Raw genomic sequence first — 10,616 nt, forward strand, 5'->3', positions numbered from 1 at the left:
GAGAACTATTTCGAGCATTCACAACTGGTCCATTGAGCTTAAACTTAAAAAATATTAAGTGCTAATTGGTGAACCAACTTAAATAAAGCTATTAACGAGCATTTTTGCTGGGGTGATGTGGCATATTTGCTTTTTTTTTTTTGGTCAAGAATAAAGTTAATCATATAGCCATGCTCCTTTATGAGAGCAATAATTCTGTTTAACCCAATGTACATGATTTTCTTACTTGATCAGTTATAAATAACCCTAATGGGAATCTAACAGTTCAAATAACTTAACCATCCTCTCTTGATGATGTAAGTTTCTACCAGACAGAAAAGAGAACCTGTATTTCCACCATTGGATACTTGAACAGCTGACCCTAACTCAGTAAAACAAATGACATAATAATCAGAGCTTCAGAACATGAACTCTAACAGGCTATGGAGATGCTACTCCTCTTATTTCCTCATGTAGGTGACATTATGTTTTGTCTTCTTTCCCAGTACCTGAGACAACTAAATGGGCAGTCTAAAAAGAGACAATGTTTCTGAGGTGACTGAATTCATACTTGTTGGATTTTCCCAACAGCCTCAAATCCAGGCTGCCTTCTTCCTGGGACTGCTGTTTTTCTATCTGGTCACAATGTTTGGGAACAACCTTATTGTTGTTGTGGTGAGATGGGATTCTCGACTTCACACCCCCATGTATTTTTTTCTCAGTAATTTATCCTTCCTTGATATCTGTTATTCTACCAGCTGAGAGCCATATGTGTTGGCCCAGTGCTTCAGGGACTTCCCCACCATTTCCTATACCAGCTGTTATGCCCAGATGACCACATCTCTCTTTCTAGGGATGACAGAGTGTATCTTCCTTGCTATCATGGTTAATGACAGGTTTGTTGCAATCTCCAATCCCCTGCGTTACACCATCATTATGAACAATCGGGTTTGCAAACAGTTGGCCTTAGGAACCTGGGCCAGTGCCTTTTTAGTAGCAGTCACACCAATCACTGCAATCCCTGCTCGTTATTGTGGGCACAATACCATCAACCATTTCATCTGTGAGATCCAGGCCCTGCTGAAGCTTGTCAGTCTAATTCTGGATCTGATTATCAGTGTGTTTACACTGCCCCTGCCCTTCACCTTCATCCTCATCTCCTATACTCACATTGTGGTTGCCGTAGTGAAAATCCACTCTGCAGAAGCCAGGCTCAAAGCTTTCTCCACCTGTGGATCCCATCTGACTGTGGTCACCATATTTTATGGGACAGCCATCTACATGTACCTGAAACCTCAGTCAGAAGAATATCAAGAAGAAGACAAAGTCATGTCAATATTTTATGGAGCAGTTACTCCCATGTTAAATCCCCTCATTTACACCCTGAGAAATAAGGATGTAAAAGTTGCACTTAGGAAGTTAGCTAAAGGAAAGGAAAAATCCTAATGGTTCTCTTGAAGCCTCTCCAATGTGCAAGAAAAAAAATTAAAACTTGGTCCTCAAAATTTCAGTTTACATTTTTAAAAACAAACAACAACAAAAACCTTAGTGAGCATTCTTTCTGTGGTCACCACTAGGCACTCACTAACAAGTCTACCATGAATGTTAACGTTTTATCAAGCCACATTAAGAGCTAAAGCCATGAATGTGCATAAAATAGTTCACAAAGAGAATAATAGCAGTAAATATGTAAAGGTGAAGGTTATGGCCATAGTAGCCCATTAGGGAGAAGTTCTTTCTTGGAGTATAAACCACAAAATTTTTGCAACCAAATATCTTTTTATTTCACACACAAGGCAGATAAAATCCATATATAAGGCAGTACTCATGCAACCATAGTATAGTATTTGCTCCTCATATCACATTTTATAGGTGTCTGATCCAGTTTGAACCTAATGGACAAATGACCCTTCAATTCCCACCTTTAGGTGATAACATCTCATGGCAAGAAGTATCTTTTGTATGTAAAACATTTTATCATTTTAAAAGTGTTTTTAAATAAGTTATCCTAGTTTATACTTATAATTTCTTATTTTAAAGTAGTTTGCATATTATATGTATTAATAAATCTTTCTCAACCAACATTTGTTTCTACAAATATTAAATTTCTATCATATCAATTTCTTATAAAGATGTCTAAACTGAAATTGTTATTCTTTTGCCTTCTCCTATTTCCCTGCTTTCTCTTCCATGATGTGCCTCTGGCCATTCCTACTCCCACTTGTCATACACATTCATGAACTGTAACATTTCTGCTCTACCCAAGAGTCTTCATGGCCAAGATTGTTATTGCTTGTCTCCTTTTCACCAATATAATAAGATGCCATATGGACTTTCTATTGTTGACAGCCAACATTTATTTTACACTTTGTATTATGGTAACTTGTTGATTCTTTTTCTCATCTTAACTTTGATTGACTCCAGAAACCTTCTGCCATAGCACATTCAGAAGGCAATTATGTCTTGCTTCTAAAATTTCCTTTATTCCCAGAGCCTTCTCTTGGGCAGATGACTATTTGGTGACAATATTTTCTATCCTTGGCCTTTTCCTTCACTTTCTGAAGGCTGATTGCTTTGAAGGAATATTATCTGAGAAATTATATATATACATATAATATAATTAGATATATTATATTTAATATACTATATAAATATGTTATATAAATTAATAAATTAAGGATTTAATAAAATACAAATAAAATTAATAAGTATATAAATTATATACAATATAAAATATATTATAAAGATATAGTATAGTGTGTATGTAATTATATTCTGTACTGTATTTGTTGGTGGTACCATATATATAATTGAAACTATTTGAATTGTGGGCAATGGAGTCAGAAAGCTTGGGTTCAAATTTAAGCTCTACTGTTTATTAGCTGCGGCATCTTTTGCAAAAAACTGCTCTGTGCATCAAGTTTCTTACCCATAAAATAAAAATAGTACCCTTTCATTGTTCTGTTGGAAAAATTAAATTGATAATCAATTTAAAGTTTTTAGAGCAGTTCCTGGCACATAGTAAGCATTCAATAAGTGTTAGATATTATTGCTGTTTTCTAAAAGCTTCCAAATACTCCTAGTCTTTGTTTTCTAAAATCAATTTCCTTTATGCATCATCCTCCCCAAAGTATACAATGGGGAGCCTTACCAGCCCATTCTCTAATTTTAGAAACACAGTAATATCATATTTGCCTTTGGCTCTCACTTTTATGGCTTTACTCTTAATCTGGTTGACTCCTATTCCAGTTCCTCTGACCCATGCTTGATATATTTTAAGTAGAAACAGCCTCAAACTTAGGAATGAGTTATGTCCAAAATTTAACTCATAAGTCATCAGCTTGGAACTCAGAGCACGTTTTCTCCACTGAGACAGAGTAGCAAAATTCCAAGGGCACATCACCAACACCTATTTAGGTCATCATTCTATCACTAATGATTCTAAAGGCCTTAGGAGTATTTTCCAAAAAAAAAAAAGGCTTTAGGAGTATTTTCTAAAGTATGTTTATTGTAAGATAGGTTTTGAGCTACCATTTGGATTTTAAAAGCACAGGCACCATTAGATGGCATTAGTGATCAAAAAAAAAAAAAGATCTGCCATGAGGATCTGCGTAACCTTCCTCATTGCCCGACGAGTGTATGTGGAAATCTCAACAAGATGTATGAGTGGGACTCAGGGAGCTTATCTAGGACCAAAAAAGTAGTAACTGGCTTCTATGTGTGAGTCATGCACAATTCAGAGGACTGCTACCGCTTTCTTCATTTCTTTTTATGTTATTGCTGATGTTGGATGACTTGGCAACACAAAGCGTCAGGTTATTCATTCCATAAAGATTTTTAAAGTGGCTACTGTATGTGAGGGATACAAATCCAAGTACGTCATTTTCTTGCCTTTGAGAGGCTCATATCAGAGTTGGGGAGTAAAGAAGCACAGTTAAGTGCTACAGATACTATGATCTATATTTGTACAAGTTACAGAGACCAGTTCTAACTGGGCAGTTAGAAAATCTTTAACAAAGGAGATGACACCTTTGGTAGAGTCTTGAGAGAGGAATAGTTTGTCAGTTGGATAAGGGAGGACAATTTTAGTGGATGTAGTGTGAACAAATACAGAGCTACAAAACCCAGTTTGCTGTGCTTCCAGATACTGCCAATTCCATTCCCACAGCAGAGGGTGTGGGAAGTGTTTTGGCAATATATAAAACTTGAGAAGAAAGCAGCAGGCCAGATTATGGGAAGATTGCTATGCTATATTAAGGAGCTTTCATTTTATTTATTCTATGGGTCAGCCTGAAGGGCCAAATCCAGCTCTTGGCTTGTACAGCCCATGAGCTAAGAAAGGTTTTCAAATTTTGAATGGGTGTTTTAAAAAAAAGAAGACTATTTGACAAAAACTATATGTGGCCTGTAAAGCCTAAAACATTTACTACCTGACCCTTTACAGAAAAAAAAAAATGTGCTGAGCCTTGCTACAGAAGCAGGGTAACTACTGTATAGATTTTTGAGCAGATCAGCAACGTGTTCAGAATTATGTTTTTAAAAGCTAACTTTTATGACAAATCTGTAAAATTGATTGAAGAGATAGAAGATTGGACATAGGGCCAATTAAAAGGCTGTTAAGAATCATCTGAGACCTGACGCAGACCCAAACTAAGGGTATGGCAATAGGGATTTGGAAGAAACTTTGGGTCATTAGAACATCCCTTCCTTTTTCACTTTTACATGCAATTTCATTCATATTCAACATGCATTTTCTCAGAAGCAGGATCTTTAGCACTAATATCGTAAGGGGTGTCAGGGTCAGGTGAGCTCATCCGCAACATTTCTTTCCCAACATTCAATGAGCACAGAGAAATATGAAGACAGTAGAGTCCAAAGTCACATACTTGTGTTTTATTCATATATTACAACCCCTTTTCTGACTTGGAGTAGCTTTGTATTGCATATAAAATTGCATTTTGTTCAAACAAAATGTGTTTATTTAAAGATAATAAATATCCTCTGGCTTCTTGCATGATCTCTGAAGTTCACTGATCACCGGTCACACCTTTAGACATACTGTTGCATCTCATGCATCATGAATAGTGCCACCATGAGCCTTAATAAAAAGATTTCCAAAAACGGTGTTTAGTAATGTCAGTGACTCCAAGCTTCTAAGTTTTTCTTTGCTCAAATATCATTAACCCTCCTTGTTTTATCATATTGGTCATTTCCTTCTTATCTCATATATCATAGAAACCCACAGATATAATCATTTTGCAGTATATACATGTATAAAATCACTATGTTGTACACCTTGAACTTACACTCGGTTATATATCAATTATATTTCAATAAAGATGAGGGGAAAAGAAAGAAACCCACAGCTAAATATTTGCTCAGCCCATGCAAAAAAGCCCTAGAATAATAATACCTAAATTTTGTTCAAGATATGTTCACAAATATTGTTTCATTTCAGCTTCACAACAATGTGAAGTCACTTTACAGATGAGAAATTCCAGGATCTGGAAAGATTTGCCCAAGGTAAAAGTAGAATTAAGTAGAAGTAGAATTAACCCATCTCTGACCCCAAAGCTTGTAGATTTTCCATTGTACTGCATCCATAAGGCAACAGATTCAGATTTTCTCATCAACATCTTGTTCATGATGCTCACTCACACTGAGCTGTGAAATCTGTTGTTGAGTCACTCTTATTTGCTGCTTGTTTTTTCATACCCCCATATTAGCCTATATCTTTTCCTGCATTACAGCTCCATACAGGATTCTCATAACGGACTTAAAGTCATCTTAACCTACCTGTCTATAATCTCTCAAACACATGACAACCTTCTTCTCTTCATGCACGTGAGAAAATGTCAGTAGCCTTGTTTGCCTTTGCTTTGTCCCTGTATTACCCAGATTCTCTGTCTATTGCAGATATTTGTCATTTGCCCTTTAGTTTTCCCTATTTCTGTTCTAATTTCTTTATTTTTTTCTGTGCTCTCCATTAGTTTGTTCTAATATTGAAAATATCTATTTTTTCTCTTCAAAGCATTTGGCTCCATTTCTTTCCTTGAGAGCTTTCTTCAAATTATTTTTTCATTTGTACCTATCCTCTCTGACAGCTTGAAATGAAAGCTTGGCTTCTCTCCCCTTGACCATTCCTCATCATTTTCAATGCCTTCTCTTGCTTATATGGATTTTCTCATCTTACTTTTACCTCTGCCAAATTTCCAAGCTTTTATGAAATTAATTTCAGCTATTACCATTGCATGATCAGAAAAAGTGCTATCTTTCATTTTATATGTCAGACCTCTACTCTCTCTTGCATATAAATCCTGTCAACCCTACTGGATCATTTCCCTTTTATGTAAGCATATTGCAAAGTGTTAGCATATGCTTCCAAATAATCTTTCAAGTCTACATTTTTGTGCACAATTTTCTAAATATTCAGCTTCACTGGTCAATTTCCAATTATCTCTGGCCGTTTTCCCTTTTCTAAGATGTAATTGAAATGCCCCTCCACTCCAAAACCACTCTACTTTATGAAGAATGAAGAAAGGGCACCACATCCTTAATTTATAAATCCAAGCTGTTCTCCTCCCCAATTGACATCCTTGATCATGCCCTCCAATTCAGATCTTCCATCTTTCAAACATTTGCAATATGATATTTTACCAAAAATCCTCCCTTTGTTGTATTCTCTTCTTCTTTTTCAATAAGGACATCAAACAAAGCCATGTCATATGAATAATGAACAGGTACTATAAGCAAACAACAGTATGTTATGGATATAAAGACAACAGATAAATTATTTGTGAGTAAGAAGAAATGTGGTTTATTTCTTTAACACAGAAGAATTTGAGCTGCGTTTGGAAACATAGATAGCATTTTATAGCATGAGATATAATCATATTCCAAATGGCAGGAAAAATGTGCAAAAGGGTAAATGCATGTCATAGGATGTATTTTCAGAATGTCTAGTTCCTATGGGCTAAAGGAAGGGCTGCAAGTGTTGTAAATCAGAAAAGGTAAGATGGGGGGTATATTGTAGAGCATATTATTGACCTAAGAAGTTCATGTTTTATTCTCTAAAGAGTAAGCCATTGGAAGTTAAAAAAGGAGTAACATAGTAGAATTTCAAATCTTTACTGAAAGAGTGAATGAATGAATCAAAGATAAATTCAAAATGTGCTAATTTCTGGTGTACACCATAGTGATTCATATATATATATATATTCCTTTTCATATTCTTTTTCATTATAAGCTATTACAAGGTATTGAATATAGTTCCCTGTGCTATATAGTAGAACTTTGTTGCTTATCTAGTTTATACATAGTATTTAGTATCTGCAAATTTGAAACTCCCAATTTATCCCTCCATCCCCAGCCTTTCCTCCCTGGTAACCATAAGTTTGCTTTCTATGTCTATGAGTCTGTTTCTGTTGTGTAAGTAAGTTCATTTGCGTCTTTTCTTAGATTCCACATACAAGTGGTATCATACGCTATTTTTCTTTCTCTTTCTGGCTTACTTCACTTAATATGACAATCTCCAGATCCATCCATGCTGTTGCAAATGGCATAATTTTATTTTTATGGCTGAGTAATATTCCATTGTATATATATACCACAATTTGTATACTTCAGTTTTTTTAATTGAAGTACAGTCAGTTACAATGTGTCAATTTCTGGTGTACAGCACAGTGTCCCAGTCATGCATATGCATACATAAATTCATTTCTGTATTCTTTTTCATTAAAGTTATTACAAGATATTAAACATAGTACCCAGTGCTATATAGAAGAAACATTTTAACTATTTTTATATATAGTGGCTAACATTTGTAAATCTCAAACTACCAAATTTATCCCTTCCCACCCCCTTTCTCTGGTAACCATAAAATTGTTTACCATGCCTGCAAGTCTGTTTCTGTTTTGTAGATGAGTTCTCGGTGTCCTTTTTTTGTTTTTTTTCTTTTCTTCTTTTTTTTTTTTTAGATTACACATATAAGTGTTTTTTTTTTCTCTTTCTGGCTTACTTCACTTAGGATGACGACCTCTAGTTCCATCCATGTTGCTGCAAATGGCATTATTTTATTATTTTTATGGCTGAGTAGTATTCCACTGTATATGTGTGTGTGTATATAAAACATAATATATATAACATAATTTCTATACTTTAATTTTTTAAAAAAGATAAATACAAAATGTTTTATCTGGGTGACTACGAAGAGAGCAACACTCGGGGGGAGGATATAACTCAAGTGGTAGAGCACATGCTTATAATATGTGAGGTCCTGGATTCAATCCCCAGTACCTCCTCTAAAAATAAATAAGTAAATAAACCTAATTACCTCCCCCTACCAAGATAAAATTAAATGATACAATAGTAAGTAAATAAATAAATATTTTAAAAAATTATTAAATAGAGAGCAACACTCTTAACAAAGGAACGAAAGAAGGGGACCTGCTGGTTTTGGTCAAAAGGAAATGGGTTCAATTTTGGTTCAATAAGTGAAAATAATGCACTTGAAAGCCACCCAAATCAAGATGTTCATCAAAAACATGGATATGCAGGTCTGAGAGGTTGGACATACAGATAAATATTGAAAATCTACCACATAGAAAGGATAGTTAAAATTATTAGGGTGTGTGAAATCACCATGCTTAAAGTCAGAGAAAAGATCAGGAGTCTCCATAGAGAATACCCACAGCAGTAGGAAAAGAAAGAAGGAAGTTAAAGAGAAAGCATATTGTATGGGTGTTAGAAGAAGAATCCAGAGACTGAAGTATTATTAAGCCAAAGGAAGAAAGAATTTAAAGGAAAGGGGTGATTAACAGTGCTGAATTTTTCAAAGATACAGAGGAGAATATGTTCTAAGAAGCATTAGATTTAACAATTAGGTAGTCATCAGAAATCTTCAAATAAGTTAGTTCAGTAGACTGGAAGGTGCAGAAGCTAGACAGTAGAGGGGTTGAGAAGGTAGAGCCAGCAATTATAGACTACTTTAAGTGAAGTTTAGTGATAAAGGGAAGGAAAAAATGAGATAGCTCATGAATTTATCAGGATTAAGGGATGAATGTTCTTAGAATTTGATAATCCTCTGTATGATTGTAAGCGTAAGGAAGGGAGTTTGGTACAAATAAGGATATACATGTATATATTTAAAATATAGAGTAAAATTGGTAGCATGGAATGTGAGGATAACTACTAAAGCAAGATCCTGAAGAATCAAGAAGAGATGAAATCAGCTAACCCCATACATGTCGTAGTTAGCTCTGGCAGGAAGGAAGTTAGAAGCTTCTCTCTTAGAGGCAGAACAAAAAAGTATAATTTCAGAAACAGGAAAGAGTTAAAGTTGAAAGGAGACAAAGGAGCAAACTGATCTTATTCCTCTCTGACTAATCTAAATTTCTAGTACCCATTTATTTCTTCTACTTCTATGTCTGGAACTCCATCTTCAGGGAATCTTAGTATTTGTTTTCTTGTGTGTGTGTGTGTGTGTGTGTGTGTGTGTGTGTGTGTCTATCCTTCTTTCCTGCTCTGCAATTGTTTTATGTAGCAACCTCATATTGTCTTTTTCCTTCAGTTTGCCCCAGCTGTTTTTTGCTGCCCTTCCATCTTACTGTTTTCCTTTACTCTTTTCTCTATCCCCTCCTAATATCCATTTTTATTCCTCCCCTCAACATAAACACATCATCCACACGTATTAGTTCCTGAATCTCCAACTCTTTTTCATACAGGCATTTCCTGATTAGTGAAGACTATAGCTAGTGATTACTACACTTTTCAAGAGGTTGACTTGTAATAGAAAGTGATAGCCAGAGAAAGGATAGCATAGTGGGGGGAAAAAAAACTTGAACATGCTTATAGGATAAGGAGAAAGAGTCAGTAGAAAAGGAATGTGAAGTGTTAACAGAAAACAAAGAAAATTCTTTTATTCTAGAGCAATGAAAGGAAATAAAATACAGATCACTAGCAGAAGAATTTTTCTTGGGCATAATGAGGAGTCCTTCCCACTGAGGCAGGAGAGAAGGAGTCAGTATTGAGATAAATATATATCTCTTTGTAAGAGGAAGGCATAGGAAGTTTATGAGTTCTATCCTGCTGACTTCTATTTTCTGGAGTAGTAGGGAGGTCAAGTACTGAGAGTCTAAGTAGAAGTGATGAAGGAGAGGATAGGGGAGGCTCAAGGAGGTTCCAGTAAGCTGTTGTGGGGAATGAAGGAGAGAGCAGTCTAGGAAAACATCAGATTATCATGACATGGAGCTTCAAAGTGAGCTTGAAAGCCATAAATATGTAGAAGCATAAATCCACATAGTTGTGAGATATTTGCACTATTTAACAGTTTAAGTGTAAGAAAGTATGACCTGGATAAGGCCTATATGTAGGAAAAGAGTTTAATTCAGGTGAAATTGGGATGGGGATGAATCCCAATGTCACAAGAGAGTATGCTGTGCTTGAAAAACCACAGGAGTTTGCTATGGCTGAAAACATAGTATCTGAGGCTGAAAAAGTTAATCAGGGACCTAATAATTGATGTTCTCATATTCCTTTGGCAATGGAGATCCATTGAATGATTCTGAGCATGAGAATGACTCAATCAGACTTGTGTTTTGAAAACATCACTAGGGAATATCTGCAGAGGGTGGATTGGG

General features: G+C 35.4%; 1 pseudogene; it reads left to right on the plus strand.

Annotated features, from left to right (window-relative positions):
- Window positions 1–501: 501 nt before the first annotated feature.
- Window positions 502–1,425, plus strand: LOC102544227 (olfactory receptor 13H1-like; annotated as a pseudogene).
- Window positions 1,426–10,616: the final 9,191 nt, after the last annotated feature.

The sequence above is a fragment of the Vicugna pacos genome, chromosome X (assembly GCF_048564905.1).
Source record: "Vicugna pacos chromosome X, VicPac4, whole genome shotgun sequence".
In the NCBI taxonomy this organism is placed as follows: domain Eukaryota; kingdom Metazoa; phylum Chordata; class Mammalia; order Artiodactyla; family Camelidae; genus Vicugna; species Vicugna pacos.